The following is a 20,570-nucleotide window of genomic DNA, read 5'->3' as shown; positions in this document are numbered from 1 at the left end:
TTCTCGCCCTTATACCCCTTCTCTTTCCCTCCTCCTTCCCTTCCTCACCCTTCCCCCTTCCCTCTCAGTTTAATTGCTCTACTTACTGCTGTGTTGGTTTGATAATTGTAAATTGCTTCTACTGTTATAAGGTTATATGTATCCAGTTCTTAAAATGTACAGCGTTTTGGAGTAAAGCGCTATATAAACATAATAAATACAATACATACATTACTATTGTTACCCAATCGAATTGGTACTAGGTTCCATACCGCCTGTAGCCGGGCAGTGACCAGAGTGCAAGACGCGGATGGGTGATGAGTCTGATCACTGGGCCTCAAACTGGTCTTCCGGGAGATTGGGCTGCCAGAGTGACTAGGGCCAAGTGCTCCGGTACTCCAGTACCGATAAGAGTACTCCACTGTGCAGCCAGAACTGGTGATGCAGCCCCCAGAGCTTTGCCAAGAGCTGCTCTCTGGTAGGTAACCGTGCTCGGGGCCAAGCCATCCTTCTGACCTCTGCTGGTCGTGGTGCAGGGCCCAGGGTTTGCAGAACGGCTCTCTGGGAACTCGCGGACTTAGGTGTTGTGAAGCGCTGGCTACATTGAACCGCCTGCATGCCCAAAGCTGATACTGCACTCAATGTCACCGTTAGTGAATGCAATGTTGCACTAACTGTATGCATCCTCTTGTGAATGGTGATACTGCACTTATTGTTGCCATCAGTGATTTTGTATTGCACTAGCTGTATGCCACTCTGTTAATGGCGATATTGCACTAGCTGTATGCCACTCTGTTAATGGCGATATTGCACTAGCTGTATGCCACTCTGTTAATGGCGATATTGCACTAGCTGTATGCCACTCTGTTAATGGCGATATTGCACTAACTGTATGTCGTTCAGTAGTGAATAGTGATCCTGCACTTCTTGTTGACATTAGCGAATGCAATGGTGTACTAACTGTTTTAATTTCATGTTGTCAGTTGCTTTGATTGGTGTCCACAGCCCTTATGCATCCTAAGGGCCCTGACCTCCCACACCTAATCGCCCTCGGCTTCTGTGTCTCCTCAGCACTTGCCCCAGCACACCCTCCATCCTGGAGGATCACACTTATCATACCTTGCACTTCACCAGATGCTCAACCATGAGCAGGGGCACCCCAGCACTTACCCCCACATCCCCCTCCCTTTTGCACTTGCACGTCCTGAATACTCACAACGCATAGTAGGTTCGTCCTTTCCCCCCTCCACTATATTTATTATTTTATGTATGTTTATGTATTTTACAGGTTGATTCATGGAATTTTTGCGCTGAAAAACGGGGATTTGTGCGCCATTCTGGCCGCAAATCCCCCTTTGTTAAACAGGGATTTGCGGGCAGAATGGCGCACAAATCTCTGTTTTTTGGCGCAAATAATTCCATGAATCAGCCCCCATATGTTTCTCATTCCCATGTCCCCTCCTTGTTGCTGTGTGGGCACTTTGAAACAGAATGGACGTGCTGTATAAGCGCCTAACAAGTGAACAATAAATAAATAAATAAATACTGCACTTATTTTTGCCACAACTGATTCTGACATTGCACTAATTGTGTGCCTGTTGTTAATGGTGATAATGCACTTATTATTGCCATTAGTGATTGTGGCTTTGCACTAACTGTATACCACCCTGTAGTAAATGGTGACAAATGTTGTTAGAAACTGTGATGTTGCACTAACTTTGTCATCCTATAAATTAATGGTGAGACTGGAAAAATTGTAGGCCATTTTACGGTAGATTGTGATACGTACAGTGCTAACTGGCAAAGGATATCCTTGGGTTCAGAATCTGGGAAGAATGATCTCTCCAGATTCCTAAATCTAGTGGAAACCAAAAGCACCATTGCCGAGCTGCCTTGTCATACTGTGCCCCCAGTAATCAGCTGTTCACAGCAGTGAAAGGCTTCACTTCGAAGCTCTGCATGGCTCTGCTCCAATGTGTCATTGATTGTTTTTATATTTAAGCACAACTAACATAAGATAGCTGCTGACCGATCAGTGTGTGGGCAATGGGGGCAGCTATGGTCTGTGGCATGTTGCTTGAGGTCTACACGGATGGTGATTAGAGAGCGGAGGAGTGCATAAAGCAGAATGCTTTGGGGGAACAATGGCTTCAAGAAGGCCGTTGTATGATGCAATGTTTTGATGGTATTTCTTTAAGTGTTGATAGTAGTTCTAAAACAGAGATGTGTATATGGCTCAAGTCCTTTTTATGCGGGTAAATGTAGGCTACCATTCCTGAGTGCGAAAACAAAGCTAGATGTATAGTCCTTTCGATCAACGTGTCACTTGAACTATGTATATACATTGTTCTCTCATTGCCAGGTTCCAGGCTTATCTAGTTCTCCCATTGCCAGGTTCCAGGATCTTTGTGTCCTCCCATTGCCAGGTTCCAGGCTCATCGGGTTCTCTCATTGCCAGGTTCCAGGCTCATCATGTTCTCCCATTGCCAGGTTCCAGGCTCATCGGGTTCTCCCATTGCCAGGTTCCAGGCTCATCATGTTCTCTCATTGCCAGGTTCCAGGGTCATCATGTTCTGCCATTGCCAGGTTCCAGGCTCATCATGTTTTCCCATTGCCAAGTTCCAGGCTCATCATGTTCTCTCATTGCCAGGTTCCAGGCTCATCATGTTCTCCCATTGCCAGGTTCCAGGCTCATCAGGTTCTTCCATTGCCAGGTTCCAGGCTCATCGTGTTCGCTCATTGCCAGGTTCCAGGCTCATCGTGTTCTCCCATTGCCAGGTTCCAGGCGCATCATTTTCTCCCTTGCCAGGTTCCAGGCTCATCATTTTCTCTCATTGCCAGGTTCCAGGCTCATCATTTTCTCCCATTGCCAGATTCCAGGTTCATCATTTTCTCTCATTGCCAGGTTCCAGGCTCATCGTGTTCTCCCATTGCCAGGTTCCAGGCTCATCATGTTCTCTCGTTGTCAGGTTCCATGCTTATTGTGTTCTCCCATTGCCAGGTGCCATGCTCATCATGTTCTCTCATTGCCAGGTTCCAGGCTCATCAGGTTCTTCCATTGCCAGGTTCCTGGCTCATCGTGTTCGCTCATTGCCAGGTTCCATGCTCATCGTGTTCTCTCATTGCCAGGTTCCAGGCTCATCAGGTTCTTCCATTGCCAGGTTCCAGGCTCATCGTGTTCGCTCATTGCCAGGTTCCAGGCTCATCGTGTTCTCCCATTGCCAGGGTTCAGGCGCATCATTTTCTCCCTTGCCAGGTTCCAGGCTCATCATTTTCTCTCATTGCCAGTTTCCAGGCTCATCGTGTTCTCCCATTGCCAGGTTCCAGGCTCATCATGTTCTCTCGTTGCCAGGTTCCAGGCTCATCAGGTTCTTCCATTGTCAGGTTCCAGGCTCATCGTGTTCGTTCATTGCCAGGTTCCAGGCTCATCGTGTTCTCCCATTGCCAGGTTCCAGGCTCATCGTGTTCTCCCATTGCCAGGTTCCAGGCTCATCAGGTTCTTCCATTGCCAGGTTCCAGGCTCATCGTGTTCGCTCATTGCCAGGTTCCAGGCTCATCGTGTTCTCCCATTGCCAGGTTCCAGGCTCATCGTGTTCTCCCATTGCCAGGTTCCAGGCTCATCATTTTCTCAATTGCCAGGTTCCAGGCTCATCATTTTCTCTCATTGCCAGGTTCCAGGCTCATCGTGTTCTCCCATTGCCAGGTTCCAGGCTCATCGTGTTCTCCCATTGCCAGGTTCCAGGCTCATCGTGTTCTCCCATTGCCAGGTTCCATGCTCATCGTGTTCTCTCATTGCCAGGTTCCATGCTCATCAGGTTCTTCCATTGTCAGGTTCCATGCTCATCGTGTTCGTTCATTGCCAGGTTCCAGGCTCATCGTGTTCTCCCATTGCCAGGTTCCAGGCTCATCAGGTTCTTCCATTGCCAGGTTCCAGGCTCATCGTGTTCGCTCATTGCCAGGTTCCAGGCTCATCGTGTTCTCCCATTGCCAGGTTCCAGGCTCATCATTTTCTCCCATTGCCAGGTTCCAGGCTCATCATTTTCTCAATTGCCAGGTTCCCGGCTCATCGTGTTCTCCCATTGCCAGGTTCCAGGCTCATCATTTTCTCCCATTGCCAGGTTCCAGGCTCATCGTGTTCTCCCATTGCCAGGTTCCAGGCTCATCATGTTCTCTCGTTGTCCGGTTCCCTGCTTATCGTGTTCTCCCATTGCCAGGTTCCATGCTCATTGTGTTCGTTCATTGCCAGGTTCCAAGCTCATCGTGTTCTACCATTGGCAGGTTCGAGGCTCATCAGGTTCTTCCATTGTCAGGTTCCAGGCTCATCGTGTTCGCTCATTGCCAGGTTCCAGGCTCATCGTGTTCTCCCATTGCCAGGTTCCAGGCTCATCATTTTCTCTCATTGCCAGGTTCCAAAGCTAGTCATGGTCTAGGTCCCACGCTATCAAATACAGAAAGTGGTGCCTCACGAGAACTGATGAAGGCAATATCGCATTTAATTATTCAAAAGGGACCAGAAAAATAAGCATGGATCCGGACATGCAATTGCATAAATATTATTCCTTTATTAACATGTTTCTACAAAAAGAATTGTTCAAATTCTTAAACACAACACACTTCATAAAAGTTCATCAAATGGTGAGCAAAAAGCCGCAAGATTCAAAATGTGTGAAAAAAATAAGGATCAAATGTGCAAATACGCATAAAAGTCCAAAACATCTGTATGCTATGGAAGCAATCCTAACTCATTTACATACAGCTTCCAAAGACTCTTTGTTTGTCCCTGAAGGAACTGCATCAAGGCAAACAATCACCATATCATTTGAATTCAAATACATTCATAGAGATACAGGCTCACCTCTCTGAACAGTGTACTAGAGTTAGAATGGAGGAACACAAGCCCTGAGCAATGCCCCTCACTCTTCCCGCTATTCCCTTTTTGTAGTTTCGACGGGAAAAACATCTAGATCAACACTTGAACTGATGTCTGTCTTCTTCAGGACCTACGTGCCTCCGTAGATGATTCGAAAACTTTCTAATTCACTTTAGTCATCCAAGATAGTTTCTATTGGTTTAAAAAAAATAAAACAAACACACACACACACACACACGTATGTCAATGACATTCTATTTTTATAAACAGATGCCTGTGCAACATCCATGTCCACTATATGCCAGTTCCCATTCTAATATAACGAGAAAGGTTTACCATACATTCTCGTGCAAATATTTTAACGTGGAAAACTCCATCTTCAAAATATAGACAGGAAATTACATCCTGCAAAAAACGTAACAAACAAATTGGGGTAAAAAATGCTCCTAATGATCGTTAATAGTGCTTCAACTGCATGCACCCTCCAAACCATACCTGCCTAACCAGAATTTTTCCGGAGACTCCAGAATTTTAAGCATTTCTCCGGGTCTCTGGAAAAGTCCCTTGAATCTCAGGAATTTTGAGATTCTTTCCGGGTCCCGTCATATTCTTCACCTTATTGGCTGCCGCCGTTAGCCAATTGGGTGGAGAAGTGGGCAGGACCCGGAAACTGCGCAAAATGTTCGTACCCACTGAACGAATCACCACTATATGAGGCCGCTGCTCCCTCAATGGGGCCCCCCGACCGCCGTAATTATAGTGCTTTCAATCCATATCATTGGATTGAAAGCAGCATTATTTGAGCTCCGGCGCCGCCTTCATTTTGCTTACTATAGCATTGAATTAATGATTTTCAGTGCTATGGTAAGCAAAATGAATGCGGCACCGCCGCCGTAATAATAGTGCTTTCCATCCAATGGCATGTTATTGTAGCCTTCATTTTGCTTACTATAGCATTGAAAATCATTCATTCAATGCTATAGTAAGCAAACTGAAGGCGCAGCCGCTGCAATAATAGTGCTTTCAATCCAATGGCATGGATTGAAAGCACTACTATTTCGGCGGCGGCGCCACCTTCATTTTGCTTACTATAGCATTGAATGAATTATTTTAAATGCTATAGTAAGCAAACTGAAGGCTACAACAACTGAGTTTACCTTTTTGACAGGTAGGCGGGGCGTGTGGGCAGAGCCGTGTGCAAATGGGCGGAGTCTTGTGTGGCTGAGGGCGGGGCATAAATCTCAGGAATTTTGATTTTTATATGTAGGCAGGTATGCTCCAAACAGAAATGGGACTAAACATTTACCTTATTTGCATAATTGTAATTGTTCTTTTATACCGCGCTTAATACCAGAGATTGGTTTCTAAGTGCGGGAATGAGATTCAAACCTGTGTTGCGCTGCGTTGTCTTGCTACCAAGTACACTTGATAGCCATAATCTCCTATTGCCGGATTCCAGCATTGTCTTGTTATCCCTTTGCTTGGCTCCATCCACCCATGCTACTAATGTTCCCCCATTGCTAGGTTCCATGCTACTCCTGTGTTCCCATTGCCAGGTTCCAAGTTCACTATGTTCTGTCATTGCCAGGTTCCATACTAATCATGTTTTCACATTGCAGGGTTCCATGATAACCATGTTTCCCCCATTGCCAAGTTTCATTCAAATCATGTTCCCCCATTGCCAAGTTTCATTCAAATCATGTTCCCCCATTGCCAGGTTCCATGCTATTTCTCTTTCCCCATTGCCGGATTCCATGCTAATCTTCTTTGCCCATTGTTGGCTTCCATGCTAATTCTCTTTCCCCATTGCCAGGTTCTAGGCTCACCATTCTGTCTCATTGGCAGGTTCCAGGTTCACCATTCTGTCGCATTGGCACGTTCCAGGCTCACCATTCTCTCTCATTGCTTGGTTCCATGCTAATCATGTTTCCCCATTGCCAGGTTCCATGCTAATCCTCTTTGCCAATTTCCAGGTTCCATGCTAATCCTCTTTGCCCATTTCCAGGTTTCATGCTAATCCTCTTTCCCCATTGCCAGGTTCCAGGCTCACCATTCTCGCTCATTGTGAGGTTCCATGCTAAACATGGTTTCCCATTGCCGGGTTCCATATTAATCATGTTCCCCCCCATTGCCAAGTTCCATTCAAACCATGTTCCCCCATTGCCAGGTTCCATGCTAATCTTCTTTCCCAATTGCCGGGTTCCATACTAATCATGTTCACCCATTGCCGGGTTCCATGCTAATTCTCTTTCCCCATTGCTGGATTCCATGCTAATCCTCTTTCCCCATTGTCGGGTTCTGTGCTAATCATGTTTTTCCACTGCCCCATTCCATTCTAATAGTGTTTCCCGATTACCATGTTCCATTCTAATCGTGCTCATCCATTACTAGGTTCCAGGCTCACCATTTTCTCTCATTGCCAGATTCCATGCTAATTCTCTTTCCCCATTGCCAGTTCCATGCTAATCCGGGTTCCATGCTAATCCTTCTTCCTCATTGCCGGATTCCATTCTAATCGTGTTCACCCATTCCCAGGTTCCATGCTAATCCTCTTCCCCCATTGCCGGTTTCCATGCTAATCCTCTTTCCCCATTGCTCCGTTCCATGCTAATCCTCTGTCCCCATTGCCGGGTTCCATGCTAATCCTCTTTCCCCATTGCTGTGTTCCATGCTAATCCTCTGTCCCTATTGCCAGTTCCATGCTAATCCGGGTTCCATGCTAATCCTCCTTCCTCATTGCCGGATTCCATTCTAATCGTGTTCACCCATTCCCAGGTTCCATGCTAATCCTCTTCCCCCATTGCCGGTTTCCATGCTAATCCTCTTTCCCCATTGCTCCATTCCATGCTAATCCTCTGTCCCCATTGCTGGGTTCCATGCTAATCCTCTTTCCCCATTGCCGGGTTCCGTGCTAATCATGTTTTTCCACTGCCCCATTCCATTCTAATAGTGTTCCCCGATTACCATGTTCCATTCTAATCGTGCTCATCCATTACTAGGTTCCAGGCTCACCATTTTCTCTCATTGCCAGATTCCATGTTAATTCTCTTTCCCCATTGCCAGTTCCATGCTAATCCGGGTTCCATGCTAATCCTCCTTCCTCATTGCCGGTTCCATTCTAATCGTGTTCACCCATTCCCAGGTTCCATGCTAATCCTCTTCCCCCATTGCCGGTTTCCATGCTAATCCTCTTTCCCCATTGCTGCTTTCCATTCAAATCCTCCTTCCCTTTTTCCGGGTTCCATGCTAACCTCCTTCCCCATTGCTGCTTTCCATTCAAATCCTCCTTCCCCATTGCTGGGTTCCATGCTAATCTTCTTTCCCCATTGATGCGCTCTATGCTAATCCACTTTCCCCATTACTGGGTTCCATGTGAATCCTCCTTCCTCATTGCCGGGCTCCATGCTAATCCTATTTCCCCATTACTGGGTTCCATGTGATTCCTCTTTCCCCATTGCCGTGTTCCATGTGAATCCTCCTTCCTCATTGCCGGGCTCCATGCTAATCCTCTTTCCCCATTACTGGGTTCCATGTGAATCCTCTTTCCCCATTGCTGTGTTCTATGCTAATCCTCCTTCGCCATTGCCAGGTTCCATGCTAATCCTCCTTCCCCATTGCCGGGTTCCCTGCTAATCCTCCTTCCCCATTGCCGGGTTCCCTGCTAATCCTCCTTCCCCATTGCCGGGCTCCATGCTAATCTTCTTTCCCGATTGCCGGGCTCCCTGCTAATCCTCTTTCCCCATTGCTCCGTTCCATGCTAATCCTCTGTCCCCATTGCCGGGTTCCATGCTAATCCTCTTTCCCCATTGCTGCTTTCCATTCAAATCCTCCTTCCCTTTTTCCGGGTTCCATGCTAACCTCCTTCCCCATTGCTGCTTTCCATTCAAATCCTCCTTCCCCATTGCTGGGTTCCATGCTAATCTTCTTTCCCCATTGATGCGCTCTATGCTAATCCACTTTCCCCATTACTGGGTTCCATGTGAATCCTCCTTCCTCATTGCCGGGCTCCATGCTAATCCTATTTCCCCATTACTGGGTTCCATGTGATTCCTCTTTCCCCATTGCAGTGTTCCATGTGAATCCTCCTTCCTCATTGCCGGGCTCCATGCTAATCCTCTTTCCCCATTACTGGGTTCCATGTGAATCCTCTTTCCCCATTGCTGTGTTCTATGCTAATCCTCCTTCGCCATTGCCAGGTTCCATGCTAATCCTCCTTCCCCATTGCCGGGTTCCCTGCTAATCCTCCTTCCCCATTGCCGGGTTCCCTGCTAATCCTCCTTCCCCATTGCCGGGCTCCATGCTAATCTTCTTTCCCGATTGCCGGGCTCCCTGCTAATCCTCTTTCCCCATTGCTGGGTTCCATGCTAATCCTCTTTCCCCATTGCCGGGTTCCATGCTAATCCTCTTTCCCCATTGCCGGGTTCCATGCTAATCCTCTTTCCCCATTGCCGGGCTCCATGCTAATCCTCTTTCCCCATTGCTGGGTTCCATGCTAATCCTCTTTCCCCATTGCCGGTTCCCTGCTAATCCTCTTTCCCCATTGCCGGGTTCCATGTGAATCCTCTTTCCCCATTGCTGTGTTCCATGCTAATCCTCCTTCCCCATTGCCGGGTTCCATGCTAATCCTCCTTCCCCATTGCCGGGTTCCATGCTAATCCTCCTTCCCCATTGCCGGGTTCCCTGCTAATCCTCCTTCCCCATTGCCGGGTTCCCTGCTAATCCTCCTTCCCCATTGCCGGGCTCCATGCTAATCTTCTTTCCCGATTGCCGGGCTCCCTGCTAATCCTCTTTCCCCATTGCTGGGTTCCATGCTAATCCTCTTTCCCCATTGCCGGGTTCCATGCTAATCCTCTTTCCCCATTGCCGGGCTCCATGCTAATCTTCTTTCCCGATTGTCGGGCTCCATGCTAATCCTCTTTCCCCATTGCCGGTTCCCTGCTAATCCTCTTTCCCCATTGCTGGGTTCCACATGAATCCTCTTTCCCCATTGCTGGGTTCCACGTGAATCCTCTTTCCCCATTGCCGGGTTCAATGTGAATCCTCCTTCCCCATTGCTGGGTTCCATGCTAATCCTCTTTCCCCATTGCAGGGTTCCATGCTAATCCTCTTTCCCCATTGCAGGGTTCCATGCTAATCCTCTTTCCCCATTGCAGGGTTCCATATAAATCCTCTTTCCCCATTGCCGGGTTCCATGTGAATCCTCTTTCCCCATTGCTGCGTTCCATGCTAACCTCCTTCCCCATTGCCGGGCTCCATGCTAATCCTCCTTCCCCATTGCCGGGTTCCCTGCTAATCCCCTTTCCCCATTTCCAGGTTCCATGCTAATCCTCTTTCCCCATTGCCGGCCTCCATGCTAATCCTCCTTCCCCATTGCTGGGTCCCATGTTAACCTCCTTCCCCATTGCCGGGCTCCATGCTAATCCTCCTTCCCCATTGCCGGGTTCCCTGCTAATCCCCTTTACCCATTTCCAGGTTCCATGTTAATCCTCTTTCTCCATTGCCGGGTTCCATGCTAATCCTCTTTCCCCATTGCCGGGTTCCATGCTAATCCTCTTTCCCCATTGCCGGGTTCCATGCTAACCTTCTTCCCCATTGCCGGGCTACATGCTAATCCTCTTTCCCCATTGCCGGGTTCCATGCTAACCTTCTTCCCCATTGCCGGGTTCCATGCTAACCTTCTTCCCCATTGCCGGGTTCCATGCTAACCTTCTTCCCCATTGCCGGGCTACATGCTAATCCTCCCTCCCCATTGCCGGGTTCCCTGCTACCTCTGCTTTCACATTGTCTCTTCCCACGTGGACACTTTTGTCATTTCACTTGGTTCCTGCTAATTGGTCTCTCCTACCGCTGGTTGAGGTTGATCCCCAGTCGTGTGTTCGTGAGTGGCACACCCTACCCTACTCTACCCTCTGCTGCCAGGAAGGTTTGCACTATTTTTACTGCCTATTTACCTGTCATTCATGCCCCTCCTCCAGTGTACCCCCATCCCCGCGCATCGCCCATTTATCTCATGCACTCACAGCTTCCTCCCACACCCCTCCCCCAACACTACTGCAGGGCTCTTCTCTGGTGCGCTGTCCCCCTGCCGTGGCCTGTGCGTGCGTGAGATCCGGGGCTTGCTGCAGGCTCCAATGAACATGTCCTAGCCTGTTACATAATGGAAGTCACTGAGCTTCCGACAGAGCAAGGAGTCTGTGCCTGCAAAGGGGTTGACCGCCTCTGGGTACACCAGGGAGGGGCATATGGGTCGCAGGGAGGGGCCTATGGGTCGCAGGGAGGGGCCTATGGGTCGCAGGGAGGGGCATATGGGTCACCGGGAGGGGCAGTCCTGCTGAGTAGCGGGAGGGGGTGATATGGGTCATAGAGAAGAGGGGGCAGAGCCTGCTGAATGTATCAGGGTCGGAGGGAAGGGCTACATGTAGGGATGACCCCCCCCCCAACCCCCAGAACGCCAGAAAAGAGATTACCAGAATCTGTTCTTACGGGAAGGCGGGTGGATGACGTTGTTTTTTGTTTTACAGAGAGGGGCATAAGCACAGAAGAAGGGCTAAATAGTGGGGTACTGTGGGGGTAGGCAAACTAAAATAATTGTGATTGGTAGAAGTTATGAATTAATCTTAACCACTGGCATTGCTCTGGGCAACCTTCCACGCCATTGTTTTTTTAGCCTGTCTGTGCCATTGCAGAAGGGGAACAGCCATATGCAAATCAATTTTGGTCCCACAACCAATGAGATCAGTTCTCCCCGCAATGGCAGGCTATGTCACAGAAACGTAAGCAACCCCAGGCATGTTTTGGCCTTATTGGGCCTCTTCAGTGACACGGCGCATCTCAACATTCCGGCAGACTCTCTACCCTATGATCACACACGTTACACACACAGACACACAGGCACAGAAATAATCCGACTTGTAGACAAAGAAAGACGCTACAACTTGGCTTGGTTTTGAAACAAGTCCACGCATTACCAGGTATATAGCATTCAAATGAGGGGGGGGGTCACATTATTAGGCGAAGAAGAGACACCTGCCTTCAACTGCTGCTGATATAGGGGCCACCTCAAAGGGACACCCATGGTCTTTGAACACTGCAGGCAATGCACGGAACCCAGTAATCGCTCGTTATTGGGTCCGGTATAATTCCCCACCGGCCAGATAACCCACCCAGCCCGATCCCTCCGGTCCTAGTTAGGCTTCTGGATTCATGACGTCATATGTTGTTTTGGGTTCCCTCGGCAGGCACATCCTTGCAAATGCCCAAATCTGGTATGCGTTGATTTCATCGTTGGAAATAAACATCGAGAGGGACTCGATGTTTTGTTAAAGGCACTACCCAACACTTTCCCTACATATTCTTGGACTGGAGTTTGTTTATATAAATGCTGCATTCCTAAAGGATGTTGGGAAGGGTGCTTAGTGACTTCTGAGAAGTGGGTGTCACCTGATGTCTCATTACCTCGTCACCAAGTCTTGCTTTGCGTGGTGACGCCGTCCTTTGCCTCTGCTGTGGAGGAGGGCCTTGCAGCCATCGCATCGAGACCACTGAGCCCCAGAAGCCTTCTAAGACCTGGATGCTGACATCTGGGGACAGGACAATTCTATATCCCACATGGGCAGTGAGGCTACAGTGAGAGGCAGAGCCACTGAGCACAGCTGTGAAGCGAAGAGGGGCTGCGGAGAGGGGAGAACCACAGAATAAGCCAGCGAAGGGGCAGAGTGACTACAAAGATGGACCAGCAGAACCACTGAGCATCCCCCAGTGCGGTAGAGGGGGTATTGCGTTGTTTCACCAACTCATATTTTTCGAAGTAATTTTCTATGAATAAATTACTTTGAAAAAACGAATCTAAATATGTTGGGGCTAAAGGGTTAATAGGGAGGGGGAGGGGTTGGGAGAGGGATAACAGTATATGGAAAGTGGGGTCTTGCAGGAGCGCCCCAAAATAAAACATTTTGCGAAGCAATTTATTCATAGAAAATTACTTGGAAGAAATGTGCGTCTGCAAAGTGACATGGAACCAGAGAGAGGAGAGAGAGGGGATGAGGAGAAAGGGTAGACCGTCCCAGGCAGGTGTCTGAGCTGGAGTTTTCCATCGGTTCTGAGGAATCCATCACGGCTGGTGGCACTTCAGCTCAGCCCACTACTCATTAGACCCTCTCACCCTGCCCCATAGCAAGCTAGTGTGTGTAGGGCAAGGAGGGCTACTCCTCACTGATGGCGCCCACTGAGGCGGAATATGGCTGCGGATGCATGTGGTCGTGTGCAGAAGGGACGTGACAAAGCCTGATTTTCATACAGTGTTTCCACTTCTGTAATGGCTTGGCAGGCAGAAGAACGATGGTCGCAGCGGCACATTTCATTTTGTGAAACAGCGTTCATCCAGGGCCATGCGTAACACTCTCCTTATGACCTAGGCTTGGGTTAGGCGCGGGCCCACACAGTCTTACTCCCCTGGGTTCTTGGACTTCCCTTTAGGTCCCACCCTTTGGGTCCCACCTTGTGTGGGACAGATAGTCCATAGGAAGTGTTTCCCCGCCCCAAGCTGTGGCTATTGCCTCGGCATAAACAAACAACATCAAGACGTGGTGCGAGAGGCAGGTGTATGGGCTCATCCGTGCAACGTAGTGCATTAACTTGTGCGCTATCCTCCCTTAGTCCCATGGCTGCTGATAGTGGATCCCACCCTCCTCATGAGTACATAGACTAATTGGGGAGACTGTTCATCACTGCCATAGCCCCCCTCCACCACACAGTATGATGGTGTTCATATGCAGAGAGTGCACAGTGACCTTTCACTGCTAGGTCCACAGCAAAAGAGGACAAGTGTGATGAAATGAAGACCCTCTACATATGAACTGGGAGAGAAAGAGGCCGGGGGTGAAGGGTGGTGGGAAAGGTACAAAGGCTGTAGGTTCCATGGGATCATTCAAGTCCGGATCCTAATGCTGGGCCCGATAGGCTGTCAATGAATTTCAAGCACAAGACACTAGCGGCTCTCTTTACCTATGAATTTTCCCAATCATTGGACCCTTCAATGCATTTAGAGTACTCTTTAAGGTCAGAAATCATAGGCCAGTTCTCATGTCCAAGTCCGAGAAACCAAGGATGTTCCCTATCGTGGCGAAGGAACACTTCCATGGGAAAGGAGTGCAGCACTGAGGCCCACCCGCCTCCCTGTTCTCAGTGCCTTTTAATATTCTCTGTCTGTTGTATACCAGATCCCTAAACATCCATAGCAATGTTCCTGGCCCTTTGTCACCAAGCATCTCTCAGGAGAAAAAGTAATAAGGGCACTAACACGCTACCCAGGTGCCAAAATAAATAAAGGCACATTTGACCCAAGAACTTTGTAGTTACTCTAGCTGGCGCCTTAGCACCACCCATGGGCCAAAACTAATTATGCAACTGCAGCACCAACAATGAGCCAAAACTCTATAGCGTCACTAGATAGTCCTAGGGTGCCAACTATGAGACAAATAGAATTGTGACCCTACGGACGACTTCTTTGCCTCGACAATGCTTTTCCTCACTCCATACCAATATATTTGCCTCATTGGATGGCTCTAATGCACCAGCTATGAGCCAAAACTAAAAACGTGTTTTTTTTTGTGGATGCGTTGAGTTCTGGAAGGCCTGGAAAAATGAAATATACACATATTTATAGTTGGAGAGAGAAACAGCAGGAGATGTCTTTTTTCAAATCCACTCTGCTGTAGAGAGAGAGAGCGAGAAAGGTAAGGAGAGAAAGGTCTTTTAGACAAGAGGCTATCTGCGCTTTGCAGAACCATTGATAAACGCGCCACGGCGCAAAGTAGGGGGTTTAAAAAGGACCGATGCCTGAGTGCAGCAGCGGGCTGCAGGTTGATAGATAGTGGTGTGTTGTGGGGGAATAGAGAGGGCAATTTAGGAAGGGGGTTAGAGAATGAGGGCTAGAAGCCGAGCTTTGCAAATCCTCTGCCAAGCATTTACTGGAGCCGGGTGATATAGGAGATGGAAAGAAGCGAGGAGCGAGAAAAGAGAGCTCTAAGATAGAGCAGCAGAGCTTCACACAGCCGACACATGAAAACAGGTGTGTGGAACAGAACCGAGGGGTAGGGGGCGGGTGGGGAGGTCTGTGAGCAAGAGTGGGCAAGTGGCCAGCAGTGATAGAGGGACAGCAAGAGGCGGACCGGTAAATGCGAGAGATTGGTATTTATTCAGAGAATAAGATCATTTATCAGTCTTGTATATCAATATCTGTCTTCGGTATCTAGTCAATTCATCTAAACCCATTCCATCTAATACCATGCCATTGAAATGTTTCCATCTAAAAAATGTCCATCTAATGCATGTTTTGAAATATTTCGATGGAATGGCATTAGATGCAATGGTTTTAGATGATATGGCCATGAAGTTCTGTCTTTGGTGCAATCCTGTGGCCGGTGCCTTGCAATAGAGGCACTTTATGTATAGGCGCTATATAAATAAAATATCATATCATATCAGTGGCGATGCGCATGCGACTGGCTAATGTCGGGTAGTACATGGTGCATAGACAAGGCAGGAGAGCATGTTTCCTCTGCTGCCTCACAGCAATAATCTGCATGCAAAGGAACTTCTGTGGAGGAAATGCCTAATAACATTTACAAGTTATTGCCTGCTTTTCCCACCTAACATCAGTCCTTCGTCATTTCAAAACATGTGCATCCCACTTGGGCAGTGGGGGCGTCCTCTCTTTTAACTTGTGGAACTATTAATTTACTAGCAAAAAGTACTTGTCCGCATGGGTACTGTGGACAGGCTTGATAACACTCATCAATTGTTGAAAATCAGTGTTCCTGTAGGTCTCTGTTCCGAGTCGCTTATCGCTTGACTTGCAAGTGAACTGGACTGAGAATGGGGGCGTGTGGCTGGCTGACATACCCCGGAGCAGACATGGAGGGGAGGTGACAGTTGGCGCGCTGCAGCATACTGGGACCTTCTGTGTGCTCTGCCCACCTGTCACCTCACCCTGGCGGAGCGCAGGGAGTTGCGATGCAGTGCCAAAATCTCAGAAACGGGGCATCATATGACCGTGAAACATGGTTTTGAGTTTTGGTTCTTGCGTCGAGTTGCTCCGAATGAGCTTTGTCTGGTCCTTCTACGACCACATTGATGTTTCGCCGATTTCAGGCAACAGTCTCATTTGTGAAGGGTCTGTAATCCAGGGAAAGGGTTGGGGTGTCCAAACGCTATGTCGCAACTAATGTCTGGAGGGTCCTAACAGGTAACTATGCAGAATTTGGTGGAAAGGTGTGGATTGTTGGGGTAGCGTAATATCCCACTCTTTAAATCTAGGACTTCAAGTACCACAATGCAAAGCAAAGCATAGCTAAACCACTAACACCTGACAAAGGACAGCTTAAGATTTCTGTAAACTCTCCTACTGCTTTACAGTCTTAAAGACACACTGGAAAAGAGTCTATGTGACAGGCCAATGCTTTTAATCTTTCTTCAACACACGTGTGGCGATCAACATAATATGACAGGCGTATTTGTAAAGTGCACGTTCACCCCTGAAGGGGCATCTTAGCGCTAATAACAGAAGTTTATTCTTCCCCAACTTAATGGAACTCATATTATCGACCTCGGAAGGATGAAGGGCTGAGTGAACCTGCCGGGATTCGAACCTGTGACCATGAGGTCAGACACAGGCCCCTCTGACACGGCTGATTATTATGGTTAGTCATGATGAGATGAAATGGGCAGCTCCTCGCAAAAATTGCTTTTAATATGTCAAGCAAGCAGTCGCCATGGAAACGCAATAGAAAGCTTTGAACATCTTTTTCAAGGTCAATATTGAGCCCCCAGTTGGGGTAGTCTGGAGTTTTGCCTTTTAGATACAGTTATACATATGAGCATTAGAGCATAAATGAAAGGAAACCGGGTGATAAGCAAGTGCAGGTCAGCGTGATAGGCTCAGATTTAAAGGGGACAGCGCCACCCCCTCCCTCAGCCCATGATGGCAGGCAGCAGGTGCCCAATGAGCCATGCAAGGATGGGATGTTATGCTAATGCCTGGCAAGGGGTGTCAACATCCTGCTGCTCACAGGCACCTGCAGGAACCTGGACCCCCGGCGAGGTGCTTCCTAACTCATGCCGGTGCGTGGGCGGCACAGCCTGCGCATGCCGATGTGTTCGTGTGTGTTACTAATGGCCTTAATTCTGCCTCCCCCTAAATTATGGACAACCAATAACCACCAATGTAAACTAAAGAACAACGTGAATAGGTCATAACAGCGAAATATCAACATGATGAGTAAAGCAAATGTATAAAACCAATGAATGTTTAGAGCGGACAAACACATAAACGGGAACGTTGCGTGGAGGCGATGAAGGCATAAACCAGACGATTGAATAGGACAGAGAAACGTCTAGACCAAATGACTGAACTGATGTACCAAACGGATGATTGTATAGAGCGAATGAATGTATAAGCACTGAGGGAGGTATAAACCCGCATGAGCACAAGGGACTGATAAATATGTAGAGCAGATGAAAATATTGAATGGATGAGTGTATTGAGCAGGCGAGCGTATAGAGCGCACGAATATATTGAGCGAATGAGTGTATAAGAACGGATGAACCTATAAGGGCGAACAAGCGCATAGAGCGGACCAACGTATTGAGCAAATGAGTGCGCTGAGCGCATGTGCGCACAGAGCAAATGAGTGCGCGAAGCGGTTAAGCGCATGGAGCGGATGGATGCGCGGAACAGATGGGTGCCCTGAGGCAATGTGTGCGTGGAGCTGACGTGTACCGACGGGTGTGTCGTGCGGACGGGTATATGGAGCGGACGGATATGTGGAGCAGACGAGTGCGTAGAGAGAGTGTGTGGAGCGCACGAATGCGTCGAGATGACGTATGTACGTATAGCTGTCGTATGAGTGTGGAGCGGACGTACATTGTAAAACGGAATTATGTGTGTAGAGCGGACGTGGATGTGTGCAGTGCGGACGTGAGTATGTATAGAGCGGACGTAGGTATGCGAGCAGAACAGATGTATGTGTGTCTGTAATGCGGACGTGTGTTGTGTGTTGTGTAGAGCGGACGTGTGTGTGTGTGTGCAGAGCGGATGTGTGTGTGTGTAGAGCAGATGTGTGTGTGCGTTGGGCAGACTTATGTGTGTGGGTGTAGAGCGGACGTGGATGTGTGTAAAGCGGACATAGATGTCTGTAGAGCGTGACGTATGTGTATGTAGAACGGACATGGATGTGTATGTAGCACGGACATGTGTGCGTGTGTAGAGCAGACGTGTGTGCATGTGTGGAGCAGACGTCTATGTATAGAGCGGACGTGTATGCACGTGTAGAACGAACGTGTGTACATGTGTAGAGCGAACTCACGTGTGTACAGAACGGACGTGTGTGTGTTTAGAATGGATGTGTGCGTGTGTATAGAGCGGTCGTGTGCGTGTAGAGCGGACATGCAGGCGTAGAGCGCACATGGATGTGTGTCTGTAGATCGGACGTGTGTGTATGTATGTGTCTGGAGCAGACGTATGTATGTGTAGTACAGACGTGTGCATGTGTGGAGCAGACGTATGTGTGTATATAGAGCAGATGTATAGATGTAGGTGTAGAGCGGACATGGGTGTGTGTAAAGCGAACCGGAGTGTGTGTAAAGTGAACAGGAGTGTGTAGTGCGGACGTATGTATATGTAGAACGGACGTGTATGTGTAAGTAGCGTGGACGGGTGTGCGTGTGTAGAGCAGACATATCTGTATGTGTAGAGCAAACATGTGTATGTATAGAGCGGACATCTGTGTGTATAGAGCGGACGTGTGAGTGTGTATAGAGCGGACGTGTATGTGTAGAACAGACGTATGTGTGTGTAGAGCGGACGCGCGTATATGTGTTTGTGTATAGAGCTGACGTGGAACAGACATGCACGCGTGTGTGTGTAGAGCAGACGTGTGTGTGTGTATGTAGAGCAGGCACCTGTGTATAGATCAGAAGTATGTGTGCGCAGACCAGACGAAGTACCAGCTAGTAGAGCCGGTGATTCCTTAGTGCAGTTGAATGCATGATCGAACGAACGCATGAGCGACGAATTAGGAAGTATGTAGATATAATCCGATCTCATACGCATCATATCACATCACCACGCTTACTCTCTTCTTTTACACCATCACCCAACTAGAACACAGCGATACTATGACACCATTCGGTATAGCTGTTCTCATACCAACATCTTCCTCATACTACACATCACTCTAACTAAACACTGCTGGTTACACCCTCCAGCCGGCGTTCTCCTCAGGCCTAACGCAGCCTCAATCGATCTGGATAATCCGGCCAGAACGAACACATACTCCTCAACCCTCAACCACCACACCTAATGCTAAGAAGCTGCCTCCACATGAATGCTACACCTGCAGCACACATATACGGTGCGCACACGCATCTTTGACGCCTTTATACTCTCTCTACTGACTTGAACTTCGGTTCCCGAGGGCGTTCAACCTACCAGCGCCTTGAGACTATACCAATGGTACATAAGGCGCTATATAAATGCAAAGTAACATAACATAACATAACAATTGATGAAGAGACCTGCACAACTTGAAAGCTGTCAAGTGCAGCACAAAAAACAGATGATAAACAGCACCTTTTACAAACGCCTCGCAATGACTTTTGTAGCACGTTTCTTTGGTTAGCAGCTGAGCCGTTCTTATGTGTGATTGTTTTAGGTAATTGGCACTAAGATAGGACATTTCCAGCTAAAAAATCCCACCGCCCCAACTACCTACAAAATCTGTGTTTGTTTCCAAGACAATTAAAGTAACTAAAGTAAAACTCAATTGTAAAGATTAGCTCATATCCATATCTAGTAGTTTGCAAAAAAGGGTTTCTTTTACTCTGGATAGCCAAATGATCTGTACATCATGCATATTGTTGGCTAAAAGTTTGTGACAAATGATTTCTATACCCAGGTGACCTTATTCAGCAATGCCTTTTAGTGTGTGTCGCAAACTGCTGAGAGTAAAATCGTGTAAATCAGATTTTTAGGCTTGCTTTATTTTGCATTGCGTGACTTAGTTTTGCATTCAGCTTTTCAGAATAAAACAATTATATTATTATGTTTGAACATGTTCCTTTCTATAAGGATTTACATATTGTCAGGTTGCTTTAGTATGTGATTTGTGTGTTTTGAAAGTGCATTTTATATAACAGTATTATTACATTCCTTGAAAGTACGTTACCCTACAGTATTGTGTATTCTATGGCTTTCAACCAAATGTTTCCCACAGTGTACTGGGAAATGCACTGTTTTAACCCATCATTTTAAAAAAATGATCTGGTGGGGAGAACCCTCTAATCTGCCATGGACTGGTGTGTGCTTATTTGCTCACATAAATTGCTAGGACATGTTGAAGCCCCACCACTGAAATAAAATCACCAGCCGCCACTTCTTTATGAGAGAGTGACCTACGGGGAGGGGACTATAAAAGGCCTAAGGGGAGATGAGAGTAATGCCAAATGATAGAGAGGGGAGCAGCAGAAGTAGCAGAGGCAAATAGATCAGAGGGGGGCAGGAGGGTTGCTTAAGGAGCGGGAACGATGTGTACCACGCGCGCGGCAGGATAGAGACGTAGAGGATGGGGGATGGTAAACACTTGCACAGAATCCCCGGGGAGGAGCTGATGTTCAGTGAGAGGCGGGCGTTGTTATTATCTCTCAGCCTGATGGAGGGCATTCA

General features: G+C 47.9%; 1 protein-coding gene across 4 annotated transcripts in view; it reads left to right on the top strand.

The window, feature by feature from the left end:
- PACSIN1 (protein kinase C and casein kinase substrate in neurons 1) overlaps positions 1 to 20,570 on the top strand; it is a 363,469-nt gene that overhangs the window by 207,496 nt on the left and 135,403 nt on the right. The gene's annotated exons all lie outside the window — the stretch shown is intronic.

The sequence above is a fragment of the Ambystoma mexicanum genome, chromosome 13, assembly GCF_040938575.1.
Source record: "Ambystoma mexicanum isolate Mex_15411 chromosome 13, UKY_AmexF1_1, whole genome shotgun sequence".
NCBI lineage: Eukaryota > Metazoa > Chordata > Amphibia > Caudata > Ambystomatidae > Ambystoma > Ambystoma mexicanum.
The sequence above is the reverse complement of the archived record's forward strand: the minus strand, read 5'-3'. Positions and strand labels throughout refer to the sequence as shown.